The following is a 14,665-nucleotide window of genomic DNA, read 5'->3' on the forward strand; positions in this document are numbered from 1 at the left end:
CTGGTACCCCCACACGCCTCTCTGCCAGGTTCCCCCAGACATGTTCCCCTCTGCCAGTGCCCCATCCGCATGCTCGCTCTGCCACCCAAGGTGGGCAATCAGAAAATAAAAGCACCAGACTAGAGTGAGAGACAGGATCTGGCTCCCGGCTTGCCCCAGCTCACTGTGCAGCAATCAGACCTGAACTTCCTTATGGAACAATCAAAGGAAGCCTTCCTTCCTATCCTTTCCTGTTGGGCCTATCCAGGATTGGCACTAGGCTCATTCATACTAAAGTGTGCATGACTGACCCTGGCTTCAGGTCTGGCTCGTTCTCCAGGATGCAGAACTGCGCATAAGAGAGTGAGCTGATCCTGGAGCTGAGACACCCAGCCAGAGGGCAAGGAAGGCCCACATGGGCCCAAGCATGTGTGCCATCCCCTCCTACCCTCTGCAGCATGAGGACCCTCCGCTACTGGCCAGCATTCAGTAAGGCACCTGCTGGGTCAGCATTCAGCCTGGGCCTGGAGCATTGGGCGTGTCGTGGGCGGGCCCCAGCAACCCCCCTGTGCTAGTTCAGAGTGCCCCTGTCACCCCAGGAGCCCTCACAGGCCACCCCTCAATCTGACACAGCCCCCTCCCGGGGGAACTGAAGTGGGCTAGGGGGGTTGGCCAGGCAAGTCTGGGGGTGACATAACCGGTCTGACCCAGCACCAGTTGGCCCCAAACCACCCTCCCCATAACAGCCCGCTGTCTCCCTAGAACACACATTGGCTCCCAGCCGCGTCTCCATCTTCTGGCCCTCGTGAGAAAACCCCAGTTCCTCATGAACTCACCTACCCACTAGTCCCTGCTGCTTTCTTAGCACGGCCTGGCTCAGGCCTGCCAAAGCCCCCCGCGTGCACACCTGTCTGCACGGCCCCCCCGCGTGCACACACCCGACTGCACGGCCCCCCCAGTCTGCACGGCCCCCCTGCGCACACACCCGTCTGCACGCCACCCCACCCCCCCAAGTCTGCACCATCCGCTCGGCCCTCACTGAGAAAGCCAGCCCATGAGAGGGCAGGACCATCTGCAACCTGGACATGACTATGCTGGCCAGCAAGAGTGGGGGACAGAGGGCACACAGAACACACACTTGTGCACACACACACCCAGGTCCACACACTCCCACAGGCTCACACACATACCCACACACATACTCATACAGTGCGCTCTGGTCCCAGACAGGAGTGAGGCCACCAGGTCCCTCTGCCCGGTGTGCGTCTGGCTCCGAGTCCCTGAGGAGACTCCGGGGCGGGGGCGGGGGGGGCAGGAGTGGGGGAGAACACAGAGCAGTGGGCCCCAGGCCCAGCATCCTCCAGCACCCTCTAGCCAACAGACCCTCAGAACCTGCCAGAAAGCATGTGGTGGGGGTCCCCCCGGCTGGGAGCTGAGGATGAGAGGTAGACCCTAGGCCCCTTGACCTCCAGGTCCTGGGGCCAGGCTTGACATCAGAGACCCCGCAGCCCACCTGCCACAGGCACAGAGGCCGCCACCCCGGACCACAGTGTGCAGTCCCGGGTTCCAGCCGGTGGGGGCCACCACACACCAAGCATGAGTCCAGGCAGCCAGGGGGATGACAGTGGTGACCACAGTCCCCTGGTTCTGTGAAACTGGGGGGCGGGAGAAGGGGACACCAAGAAGTAGAGGGTCGGCGGGGGGGGCCCGGGGCAGGCCATCTCCTCGCCGGGGGTCCCTGAGACACCCCCACGAGGCCTGATCACTACCCCAAGGCCACGATCTGCCTGCCCCCACCCTTCCCCACCGGGCTGGACAGAGCACGGGGCCTGGCCTCAGGGCCGGACTGGAGTGGTGGCCGAGGGGGTGAGGGGCACTGGCTGCCCCTCTGACAACAAGCTCCGCAGCTTCTCAGCCACATCCAGGCCCCTCCCCTCTCCCATCGCTGCCCAGTTGAGGAGACACAGTGCCCACAGGCAGATAAGGCTCAGGACTGGGCTGCAGGCCGGGAGGCTGGGGCTGCTGCCGCGGGCAGACGCACGCGGGGAGCATGCCTCTCCCAAGACCTGCAGCCAGCAAAGGCACCGGGAGACGTGACCTTGCCCAGTGACCCTGGGCCTGACCAGAGGAATTAGGCATCCCTAGTCCCTGGGTAGGGGGGCCAATTAACCTGGAAGCAGAGCTGCCCACAGGTCCGCGGCTGGGAGGACTCGGATCATGCCCTGACGCCAAGCGGCCCTCTGAATGCCGCGGCATGCTCTCTTTGTGAACTGCATCCCACCGCAGCCAGAAAGAAGTCGGCAGGCATCGAGTGCCGATGGGGGGCGGGGGGGGGCGTTCCGGGCCTAGGGCCATGCCTGCACACGTGCCCGCCCTTCTAGGCCGAGGAGGGAGGCCCGGAGAGGCCCTACACATCCCAGGCCATTCCCCATGTCCCGTGATCCACAGGCACCGCAGAGCTATTATGAGCCCTGTTTGCAGGTGTGGACACTGAGCTGGGACCCAGGCCAGCCCATTCGGCCAAGGCATGTGCTCGGCACCACCCGGCGGCCTGGGCACAGGTGGCAGGAGCCCAGCACAGGCCTCCCGTGTCTCAGGTGCCTGGGGCCGGCCCCCCCGGCATGCACCAGACAGGTGCCCAGTGAGGAGTGTACCAGGCGCAGGGGGTCGGGGGAGCCGGTCTCCAGCCTGACGATCCAGGACAGGCCACACCCCGGCTGTGTCCCCCAACCGCAGCAGGGGGCCGGGGGTGGAAGGAACCTCTTCCAACAGCTGCCAAACACATCTTCCCACAGATCATCCAAGAGCTGGGGGTAGAGGGCACAGGGGGGAGAAGCCACGGGAGCCAGGCCAGAGCCGAGGGACGTCCCAGCGCTCCCCCGCGCCCCACGGCAGGGATGGGGTCCCCCTCCTCCTCGGTGAGGCAGGGGTGCCATCCGCTGCAGCTCTGCGGCCACAGCCGCATCAGGCCGACAGGCACCGATCCCCCCACCAGGGAGCCCCAGGCTGGCAGTTCCCACCACAAAGAGCAGCGCCAAGAAACGAAAGGGGGGGGTCCTGCCTCCAAAGCCTGGCTCCAACAGCACCCCATCTGCACAGCCTGGAAGGATCCCACTGACGGGGCGGGGGCCCTGACCTGCTTCCACCTCTGCTCTCTGTGGGGCCGGAGGGGTGACCTCCTCCCGCCGCCAGGCTTTCCTGCCTCCCCCGCCACCCGCTACCGCACATCCCAGCCCTGACCTCTCCCCTGCACTCCAGCCCCGCACCGCCGCCAGACCTCTCCGGGGGGGTGTCAGAATGCATCCCACACCAAAGTCCCGATCACCCCCAGACCTGCCCCTCTACAGCGCTCTGCATTGGGTAAAAGGCACATCATTCTTCCAGGCACTGAGGCCACAAGCCACGTCCACCTGGCTACCACCTCCCCACCCTGCCCTCCGGCCCCGCTTCTGACACAGCAGCAACAACAGCTCCAAGCTCCTGGAGGCAGAAGACACAGGGCCTCCTCCAGGCCCCCTAACTCTAGCTCTCCCCTCAGTGGCTCGGCTCTAGCCACACAGGCAGATTCGAGGAGCTCTGCTCTGGGGTGGCCCCTCACAAAACAAAGCTTACAACACAGGTCTGAACATACAGACACTGACTCCTCCCAGACAAACTCCTATGCATCCCTCAGGACCCAATTCAGAGGGCCCAACCCACCAAAACACCAGGGCAAGCTGATAACACTCCTATGCCCTGCCTGCCTTCAGTACGCCTTCTTACCACCACACGCACACTGTCTCCTTCCCCAGAGAGAGAGCAGGGATGACATCAGACCAGCCAACCTCAGCTCCACACTCACCACGTGTGACCTGCCCTGAAATGCCATCGGTGCCACTTTGTACGTAAGAAACCCGAGGCCCAGAAAGGTTTTAAAAATCTGGCCCAACGTAACCCACTGTCAATTGACAGCACTGAGTCCATGTCTGTTCTCTGACCCCACAACCCTCTCACCCCCTTGGGGGGTGGGCCTCACTCGACTCTGCCACCCCAGCAGAGCCAGGTGCCAGTCAGACAGTCGGATGGATGAACAACACACAGGCAGGCGAGATGTTTGCTCTGGACCTCTTGGCCAGGCCTTGATCCCTGCCACCCCCTGCCGACCCAGTTTCAACAAGATGTGCTTAGCGGCAGAGGAAGGAACCAGGCCCTGACACGGGTGGTCCTTTGGGGCTGAGCGTCCTTCCCCATATGCATCTGGGCGTCTGAGTCCAAGGGCAAGCCAGGATCTCTCCAGCAGCAGGGCACAGCTGCAGCTAAGCCAAGCAGAGTGGGGGTGGGCAGGGGGCTCGCCCCGTGGGCAGGAATGCACGGCGCCGCAGGCTCCCTCGAGGGCACCGGGGGGCCCTCCAAGGCAGGATCCTGGCCCATCGTCCCGGACTCTCCCTGCTCCACTCCCAGGAATAAGCACCGGGCTGCACACCAAAGGACTCCCCTCCCTCGGAGGTCGGGAGGGTGATTCTGCACAGGGGTAATAATTTTTTAAAAGCCAACTTGGCGAGGGGTAGTCTCCCCCCCACGGCCCCTCTTAAGTGCAGAGGGCCGGGGAGGCATCTGCAGGGCGCACTAATTCAATCAACAAACATTTCGCAAGGCCGGGGCAGCACTTGACACCGTGGCTTCAGCCGCAAACAAGACCTAGGAGCCACCGCATGGCGGAGGAGGGGTGGCCTGCGGCCTCAGGGACCCGAGGGGGACAGAGCCACGCCCTGGCAGCCACGCCTGCCAAGGGTCCTGGCTGGGAGCAGCCTCAGGGCCGCACTTCCCACCTCCAACCCCTCCAACCTGCTTCCCTCCACTTCACCAACGCGGAAACCAGATAAGGAGGGAGGAAGTAACGTGCTCCAAGGCACAGAGTTCCCATGGCAGAGCCGCGACGGGACAGTCAGGGGGCCCTAAGCGGGCCGCCGCTCCCCCGCGCCCGTAGTCTGGAGGGGAAGGCTGCCTGGGGCCCCAGCCTCGGGGCCAGGTGGGCCCAGCCAGCCAGGAGGGCTGGAGCTCTGACCTTATACCCCCGGAGACAGAAAAAGGAAGAGGGAGGCCCCAGCTGCCCTCCCTGTGGCCCCTGCCCCTCCATGTGGGCCCAGGAAGGCCAAAGCCAGCACTGCCTTGCCCCAGCGCTCACGGCCTAGCACCCAATGCCTACGGTCCCCACCTCCCAGCCCTCCTCCCGACCTTGGTCCTGGGCAGAAAGTCCAGCAGCAGAGGTGGGGTGGGGACAGTTCCACCACCTCCCGTGGACTCTGGCCTCGTCAGTTTCCTCAGTGCAGGGAGGGGACAGCCCAGGGCTCACACAGGAGGCCCCTGGGCAAATGACACCTAGCTGCCACCGGGAAAGGGGCAGGGGCCACAGCAGGGGGCACCGCAGGGATGGATGGAAGATATGGGGACAGAGAGGCAGGGTAAAGAAAGGACCCCCTGGCTGCTCCCCCCAGAGAGGGACCCAGCAATGGCCACTCACCCCAGGAACCCAAGTTCTAAGCAAGTCTAACAGGTGGTGGGCCAGTATGGGTCATACTCCAGACCAGCACATGTCCGGGCCTGGGAAGTAGAAGGGACATCAGGCCAGCAGATCACCAGCACAGAGGGGCTGCCAACAGCCAGAATAGGGTCTGCCAGGTCAGAGCCAGGCCCACTGCTACCCTTAACTCCTCACAGGGTTAATTATTCCCAGACCAGCTGACTACACACATCACCACCACCACCACCCGCCAATGCTCACATGCTTCCTCACCAGCACAGACCTATTAACTGAGCCAGCAAGGGGCAAGCCACAGTAGCCTGGCCATGCAGTTAGATTCTTCTACAATCCCCCAGGGAGGACCCCTACCGATTTCCACATGGGCATTCCCCTCCACATCCTTGGCTGGGGCCAGAAATCCCTGGGGAGGGTCCACCCATTCCCTCTACCTTGATTCCCTTTCCATAGCCCACCCAACAAACTCCTATTCATGCCTCAAAACCCAACTGCAACAACACCTCTCCTGTGAAGCCTCCCCAGGCAGTTTACAGGGGAGGAAACTGAAGGCCAGACAGGTGAGTCTGACCACCCAGAGCCACACAGATTCCAACTCAGAGCCGGCCCTCACTCCTCACTCAGGGCAGCCGCTCAGCAGCAAGCTGTGAACACTGGAAGGCAAGGAAGAACAACAAGTGGTGTTTGATGAGGCAGGAGAGGCTCCAGGGCCACGTGGCACAGAGCAGAGGCCTGGCCTCCACACTAGGGGCAATGGAAAACCATGGAGAGCTCCAGGCAGGGGAGGTCAGAGCCCAAGGAGAGAGGAAGCTGGCTTGACCTTGGGTGGTCAAGGCCCCCACTGCTGCCTACAATGCCCGGCCCCCATTCATAAGGTTCACGATTTCCCCATTACAAGGGACTTGCCCCAAAATGTTTTACCCTAACACTCCCAGTTCAGACCCAGAGCTAGGCCCAGCCAGAGTTGACCCCATGCCCCGGCCCAGCCAGCTCAGAGCCCGTGGCTTCCTAGCACATAGGCACCTCACCCCCAGCCCAGGGTCTGTCCCCTTCAACCCAGAGAGGGCACAGAGTCATTTCCTGAGAAGCTGGTCCCCAGCTGTTACACCCCAATCAGACAGCCACCAGCTTACGGGAACCGGGCCAAGGTACCAGGAGGGAAGGGCAGAGACCTCTGGCAGCCAGAGAACCTCAGGGAAACCAAGCCCAGGAAAGCAGGTGCCTGCCCAGGCATGCAGCGAGCTGGTCAGAGAGCACACCTAGGCCACCCACCCTCCCCCCCGGGCTGCACGTCCACACGGAAGCGGCTCTTCTGCCCCACACCCAAGCAGGGCAAGACAAGGGGGCCCCAGAGACGCCCCCCACCCAGAGCTCAACTGTCCAAGCCTCTCCCAAGAGCAGCAACAACAGCCTCTGCTGAGAGCAGCCCAAAGCCGCTCTGCACAAAGCCAAGCCCCAGGGGGGTGCATGGTATACACCAACTGTCTCCAGGAAGGACCCCCACCTTGGCTTGGACCCCACCTTGGCTTGGAACCCAGAGCTTGCCTTCTGGGCCTTCACCAGTCAGAGCACCTTGCGCATGTCCTTCAACCTCCCCGAGCCGGAAGCCTTCATCCCAAAACTGTGGCCAAAACAGCCCCGCTCGTGGGCCTGTGCACACAGCGAGCTCAACCTGGGGACAGCTCAGTACATGGCTACCACTGTGGCCAACACAGTCACCTTGAGGTCACTGACCAGTGCCACCCAATGCCCGCCCCGCCTCTGAGGGGTAAACAACGAGCCAAGTGGGTCCTCTGGACACAAGGCCTGGGTTCACTGCAGAGCGGGGACTGGGCCACCCCTCCAGCCCCTTGCCGGGGCTCTGGGTGCATCCTCCACAGGGTGGGTATCCAGCTGCCACTGACAGCCAGTCGTGGGGTCTTCTCCGTCCCAGTCCTGAATCAGCCAAGCATGGCCTGGACCCCTACGCTGGGCGCTGCACGACCGCATGCCCTTGAAATGCGCCCCACCCCCAGGAAACCCCGGAACGAAGGGAAGGCAGGTGGGCGGCCAGCACATGAGGAGCGCACACGGGCCAGCACCTGCTCCACCAGGATGGCTCACAGCCCCCCCGACATGTGCCAAATCCGCACGGGTCCCCACAGGGCAGCACAATTACCCCGTGGGAGGCACGAGGACACACCAAGGCAGAGGGCCAGCGGATCTGGCAGCGCGGCTTGAGCCCCGGCAGCCTGGCACCGAGTCCAAGCTGCGCCCACCGCCCCGAACCGTGCACTAGACACAAACCAGCTCTGGCTGGGGAAAACAAGCAGGCCCCCAGAAGGACGCGGCTAAGGACACGGCTTTAGAGCCAATGCCACAGACAGTGGAGAGGGGAGAGAGGGGGTCGCAGGCCCCCCGGGCGCCTCCTCCAGAGAGCTCTGGACCAGGCGGTCATCTGTCGGGAGCCCGTGAGCGCGGCGACTCCGGCCACCTGGGCTGTCACTGCCTGACCTCTGCCCGGGGCCGGTGGACACTTAAGCTAAATTGGTCAATTATGGGATACTTAGATCCCTCCCCGGGGCTTCCCAGCCTCCCTCGGTTCTGGGCCGCAGCACCAGGAAGCCTGTTGAATCAGTAACCTCATTACAGCCGGGAGGCCACACCCGGGGCCGGCTTTGAACTCCACAGGGTTTATCCACTGCGCCGGAGGATTTACACACGGCCTGGCTCAGGCCCAACTCACACTCCCCTTCCCTCCCCTCCTCTCCACGCTGGGGGCTCCCTCTCCTGAGACCCATCGCCACCGGCCCTGGGCCCCAAGCACAGCAGGGAAACTGAAACACAGAGGGAAACTACTGCTCAGATGGGTCCACGGAGGTGCAGGGAGTCCAGGCTCTGGGTCACCCCAGAAGCAGGGTCTCAGACCAAGAGTTCCCCTTTTTGTCCCCAGCCTCAGCTAGCAGAGCTTGGAGTCACCTATCTCAGGAACTTGGAGCGTAGGGCCAATTGAGAACGTCTCGGCGGGGAGGACCCCAAGTTAATGCTTCACACCGAAGCCCTGTGGTTCCAGCCCCAAGGCCAGTCCCAACATGGCCCTCGGGTCCCTGCCGACCCCAGGACGCCCAGCCTCCCTGCCCTCTATGGACAGCCTGTCCCCCCAACTTGATCGGGTACCCTGGGTCTAGGACTCATCTTCCTAGACCTGGGCTTGAGCCCCTTCGATACTGTTTCGTCATCTTTCCCAGAGCCCCACTAGCACCCCAGGCCCTGGAATATTTCAGCTAACGTGGGGACAGGCGCACAGGCTGGACAACATCTCTCCCCAGGGACAGGCCAAGGGCTCGGGGGCCAGGAAGGGAGAAGGGAACAGGAGGAGAGCCGGGGTGCGGCGGGGAACAATTCCTCTCCCAGCCCCATGATCAGGGACGGTAGAGACCAGCGGTCTGGCCCCGGGGCCTGGCCTGACCCCCCCCACCCCAAGCCCCCCAGAGGCCGCTGCACGGAGTGGCCCAGCCAGGGCAAGGTCAGCAGCCCACACAGAGCGACACCTACCAAGTCGGGTTCCAGGCCCACCTGGGACGCCTCCTCCCTCCAGCTCCTGCCTGCCTCCAGCCCACGCACTGTCCCCACTACGACACCATCCCACCCACAGCCCCCCAGGGCCCTGGGCCCCCACACCCCTGACCTGCACTCCAGGCTCTCACCTGGACACATGGGACCCTGCCTCATATCCTGTCTCCTTTCACACGCACCACCGCTCCCAGCTACAGCCACGCGGGCCTGGGGGCCGGGTCTCTGGGCCCCTGGGCCTCTGTCTCTGCGGTCCCTGCCACTGGAGGACCCCTCCCCCACCACCTGTGGCAACCCTGCCTCTCCTTCAGAGCCTACGACAGAACCAGCTCCAACAGGAAGGTTCGCCGGCCCTCCCCTCCTCAGACCTACCTCCGTGGGACGGCAGGCCCAGGCCAACACCCAGCAGCTATACCCTAGGTGCCACGTGCACGGAGTCCAGCCAGCAGGCCTGGGTCCTCCTAAGGAAGAGCTCACCAAGGCTTTGTTAGGATAGGCTAGGAAGGCTAGGCGTGTGCACCTGCTCCTGCACTCATGTGAGTGTGTGCATATGTGCACGTGTGTACATGTGGGTTTGTGTGTGTGCACGCGCGCCCCTGTGTGTGTGTGTGTGTGTGTTGGGAATGATGATCACAGAGACAAGGCCCCGCCCCGCCCTGGGGACCTGGTGTGGCCATTCTAGCCCAGCCACCTGCCACCTAGTTACCGCAGGAATTTGCTGCCAGAAAGCTCAGCCCTGCTGCGGGGGAGGAGGTGCGCACCAGGCCACAGGGGTCCCCAGGCTGTGCCTCTGACTACTGACCCAACCCATGGCTTCCCAGCCCATCGGCAGTCCCCCGCCCCCACCAAAGACAACCCTGGATGAGGAACAGGGCTCTCCACTCCCCAGAGGGCCTTCAGTGGGTAAAAGCGGACAGAAGGGACATAATGAAGCTTCAAGCTTCCACCGAGTCCTACAGAACAGAACACTCATTCACCCACGGGCCCAAGATCCATAACAGAGCTCCTAAGGAGCCAGGACAGGGCACAGATCCAGGCCCCGGTACGCAAGTGGACTCTGACAATGCTACCTGAGAGTCAAGAGGCCTGGGGGAAACAGCACTCCCACCCTGGGGGACAGTTCTGAGACCCAGAGGCTCAGCAAAGGCCGTGAGAGGCCTCACAGAAGGGCTCACTGAGCCTGCCTCGGTGAAGCCTCCATGAGGTCTTGTGAAAATCAAGTCCGAAGTCCACAGCAGGTGCCCAAAGACTGGAGCCATCAGCATCCTCCAAAGGGACAGAGCAGAGCCTGGCACAAGTTGGGAAACGCTTAGACAAACGGGGTGGGCCAGGGCCACAAGGGTCCGTCTGGATTCTGAAGACAAGGAAATCAGGCCCCAGGAGGCCACCTTGCTCACCCAGGGGGCACAGAGACACGGAGACACGGGGATGCATAACCAGCACCTCCGGGGAGGGCCCCAGGCAGGGCCCGATAGCAGGGGCCAGAGCTCGGTGTGCCCAGCTCTGAGAGGGAGAGAGGGAGCAGGCAAGCACCCACTCTTCCCCTGCATCGGCTGCACCAATTTCATTCAGCAGCTTTCTGCCCCATTTCGCGCTCACTCAGCTGCCGAGCACAACTGCTTTGTAACTCCAGAGCGCAATGCCCCTGTCCGTGAGGCGCGGGAGCACAACTGCGAGCCTCCAACACCTCGCACCAGGCTGCGGGGAAGGGGGCGCAAGCGAGTCCCCTGCCCCATCCGCCTGCCCTGGGCCTCAAGGAGAGGCCTTGCAGTGCCGGCCAGGCAGGGGTGGGGGCACCCAGCCAAGGGGCCACATCAGTGCTCACTCAACTCACAGAGGCTGGGGGCGCCCTCCCTTCCACGTCTGCGGCTCACACTTGAGAGCCTGGGCCACCCTCTCCGCTTCGGGGTCCGGGTCAGTCCCGCACTTCAGACCTGGGCCGCACCCTGACCCGGGCAAGAGGAACAGGGCGCTCTCGGCCACAGACCTCACCTTCGAAGAGGGGCCATCAGAACAAAACGGGCCGCCTTCCCCAGCACCCGGTCAGGAGCCAACACCCGCGTCCATTCTACGGAGGCACAGCTGAGGCTCTGAGACAGGCAGGCAGGCCACACACACAGGCAGCAAGGAGAGAACTGGGCGCCCGGCCGTGGGACCACCAGCCCAGCAACAGAACACAGCCCTCCGCGCAGGTGCTGCTCCTCGTGCTCACCCCCCTTCCCCCCCACCCCAGGGGTGGCTGGGTCGTTCCAGAGAGAGCAGGTGGCAGGGGAGGGGGGAGCAAGTGACAAAGGGGCGTGACTGGGAGGGGAGGGAGGGGAGGGAGGAGGCTGGAACGGAGTCTCCTAGAACATAAATGTTGCAGGCAGGGCAGTGCAGGGGAGGGCCGGACGGGAGTGACTAGCCCTCTCCCCCACACTTCCACAGCATCCCTCAAATCAATCCGCTTAATGAGCATCAGGACAAAGGTCTCGAAGGTGATCCCCAAATGGGCACCAGCGGCACCAGCCACTCAGGCTCTGAGTCCATACACGCAGAGTCCCGAGGGCCTGGACCCCTGCCCCACCCCTAGAGCCGCCAATGGCCAGTTCCCATGGGAATGGACACCCCAAAGCCCTGGCCACCAAGGCCCACTACAAAACACAAAAAAGCCAAACTTCGACAAACTTGAAGCCAGTGGTGAAGGGACGGAGGGGCAGGTCTTGGCTTACAAAGCCTCAGCCCGATGACAGAGCCCGGCCTAGGCCAGCTCTGCAGCCCCGGCTCCGTGTCCAGGGGAGAGCAGCTGAGCTGGCCCAGGAGCCTCTTCTCCCAGAGGATGGGCCTCACTCGCCACTCGAGCCCACAGCCCTGAAACACACCAGTGGTGGAAAGAGCCCACGCCACCCGAGAAAATGGAACTGTGCAGGTGGCTCCCATGGGCGCTAGGCATTTAAGGCTTTCTCCACGCCACCCTCTGTGAGCCAAAGTCTGTGCCACCTAGAATCACCTCGGAGCCACTCTCCTGACCTCAGGGCCCCAGGCATGCACACACAGCCCCGCCCGTGCAGGGGACCCACCCCTGATCACCCATCCTAGGCCTGCACAATTCCACAGCCACCCCCTCCTCCTTTCCCAGGAGAGGACACAGAGGGGGTGAAGTGGGGGCCAGAGAAAGAGGGCAGAGGGCCTCCTGGCGGAGGCGCAGTTCCCGCAGGCCCTGAAGGACAGACACAGCTGGAAGCACCCCGGGAACTCTCCAGCAGCCGCCCCTGGGTTAGCAGGGCTGCCGGCTCAACTCTGCCTAACCCTAACTCCCAGCCGCCGGCCCTCCCGGCACGGCCCTACCGGGGGCCAACACATTCCACCCACGTCTGGGCAGAGGGGTCCGGCTGCACACTGGGCCCAGGCAGGGCAGCTCGAGCCAGGTAAGCCTACAGGCTGCAAGGCCTCGGCCACAGTCAGGCCGCAGTAAGGGCTGTTTTTCTCGCCCTGACACTTCTCCTGTCAACAAACAGAGCCCCCTCCGGAGTTTACCAAAACAAACGCCCCAACAGTCGGCAGTGCCCAGGCCTAGACAGAACTGCCTCAGCAGGCCGGACTCCAAGCCCAGACTCCAAGCCCGGCCTCCCCAGAGTCATGTGACCCTGTTATTTCGGGAGGCCCCGGAATGCGCTCTATTTTGGGTCCCTCGGGGCTCTGATGTTACCAGAAGCCCCTCACCAGGGATCCAAGCTCACTCAGGTCCCTGAGAGCCCCCCAGAGGATGGCCAGTGGGCCTATCACTCTGCTACTGGCCGCCCCTTCCCCCCAGGGAAGTGAGCCACTGCCAGCCCAGCGGGGTCTGAGACCTTTGGGCCTCCCTTGCAGGCCCGGCCTTCTAGCCCCACCACCCAGGTGGGTTCCAATGCAGGCCTCCCCCACGGGTGTGGAGAGCACCGGGGAGCAGAGGCAGGAAGCAGGGGCTGCCTCGGGCCACTTACTCAGCCCCCAGATCAATATCTTGGGCTCGTCCCTGCCCCTCACCAGGTAGTTCAGCGGGCAGCAGCCGGGAGACTCTCAGGTGGGTGAGGGCAAGTGCCCAGACCCACCAAGCCCTAAGGCAGTGGGTGCTGGGGGAGGAGGCCCTCTCTCTGCCCGAGGCCCCACGAGTGCAATAGGCGGGCGGTGCGGCCTTCCCAGCAGCACCAGGGCTGGCCTGGGCTGCCAGCCGGGCCCTGGACAAGTGAGCGGGCCTTCCAACACTCACCCCCATGAGGGATTAGGCTGTGTTTACAAAAGAGCTTGGGCAAGTAGCTGCTTAATCGGACCTTCAACTCCACTGCACTTCAGAGCTCGTCACAAGCTCAGAAAAAAATAAAACGGCATCAGAGCCCAGGACTCTCCACTCAAGCCACCAGCCTGGAGGAGGAAAAGCCTCTGAGTCTCTGAGGGACCCATCCGGGATCCTGGGGCACTGGCTCGGAGGCAGGACCTCTCCCTTCCACGGGGCCTCCAGCACTGCCAACCCGCAGCCCTTCCTGTGCCAACTCCCAGGACCCTCCCAGGACCCTCCCAGGACCTCAGAGACAGAGACCTCTCCTGCCCCCAGTACCCAGCCAGGGCCCTGCCATGTCGGGGGTGGGGAGCAAAGAGAGCAGAGCAATCTTGATCCAGAAGGCATCCTCTGGGAGAGCCTAGCTCTGTGTGCCTGTGTGCACATGAGTGTGCAAAGCCTCAGTGGGGGAAAAGGGGAAACAACTTAGCTTTCTTTTCTCTTCCACACACACTGGCACCCACGGACTGGGGGCTCAAATCCAAAATCCACCTCTCTTCATCCTTTCGTGGCCTCGGCTTCTCCTAGCCAGTTTTCTCATCTGCAAAATGGGCGTGAGTGCCCACCCGTGGAGGCTTTGGGGAGGACCAGACCCCTGCAAGGAGGGCACTCAGCTTGGCACCTTTGGAGGTCTTCATCTTACAAAATCAGAGAGGGGGTCTTCCTAGATCACACCAACCTAAGGAACCTTGTTCCCGTCTCCCTGCAGCACCCTGGTTTGTGAGCGGGCTGCGGCGTGTCTGGGGGTGCTCAGATCCTCACCCTGACCCCTGGCGGGGCGGGGCGGGGGTGGGGGGGGGGGGGGAAGCAGCTCCATGCTGGCTCACCTCCACCTCCCAATCTCGGCAAACGTCCCTGCAGCTGTGCTGGGTCCTGACCGCCAACCTGGCCGCCAAACTGCACCCCAGGCTGCAGGGGGGTGGGCAGGCAGGAGCGGAGACTGACCTAGGGGTTTCATTCATAATCAGCTGTTTTAATTTCCATTCAGCACAGATCCTTCACCCAGCCTGACAGCCTGGCTGCCGGCCCCACCACCAAATTAATATCTTTCCCGGCGCTCCTTCATAAAGCCTCCCCACCCCGCCCCCCTCCCCTGCTTCTCACTGGCTCCCAAACCCTAGGGAGGGCAGCGGCTGGGGGCGCCTGGCCAAGCCCCTTCCCCCTCCTACGTGGGTCGGGGCCTGGAGTCCGGAGGCAGTCTGGGGCAGGCAAGCTCCTGGGCGGGATGGCACTAGGAGGACGGGAAAACTGAGCCTCCGCGCCTCTGGGGTGTCCTTCCCCCCAAGTGCAGGGCCAGCCCCCCCACACACACACACACCGAGAAC

This window comes from Callorhinus ursinus, unplaced genomic scaffold (assembly GCF_003265705.2).
Source record: "Callorhinus ursinus isolate GAN/ISIS: 27379988/994484 unplaced genomic scaffold, GSC_fseal_2.0 scaffold122, whole genome shotgun sequence".
In the NCBI taxonomy this organism is placed as follows: Eukaryota; Metazoa; Chordata; class Mammalia; order Carnivora; family Otariidae; genus Callorhinus; species Callorhinus ursinus.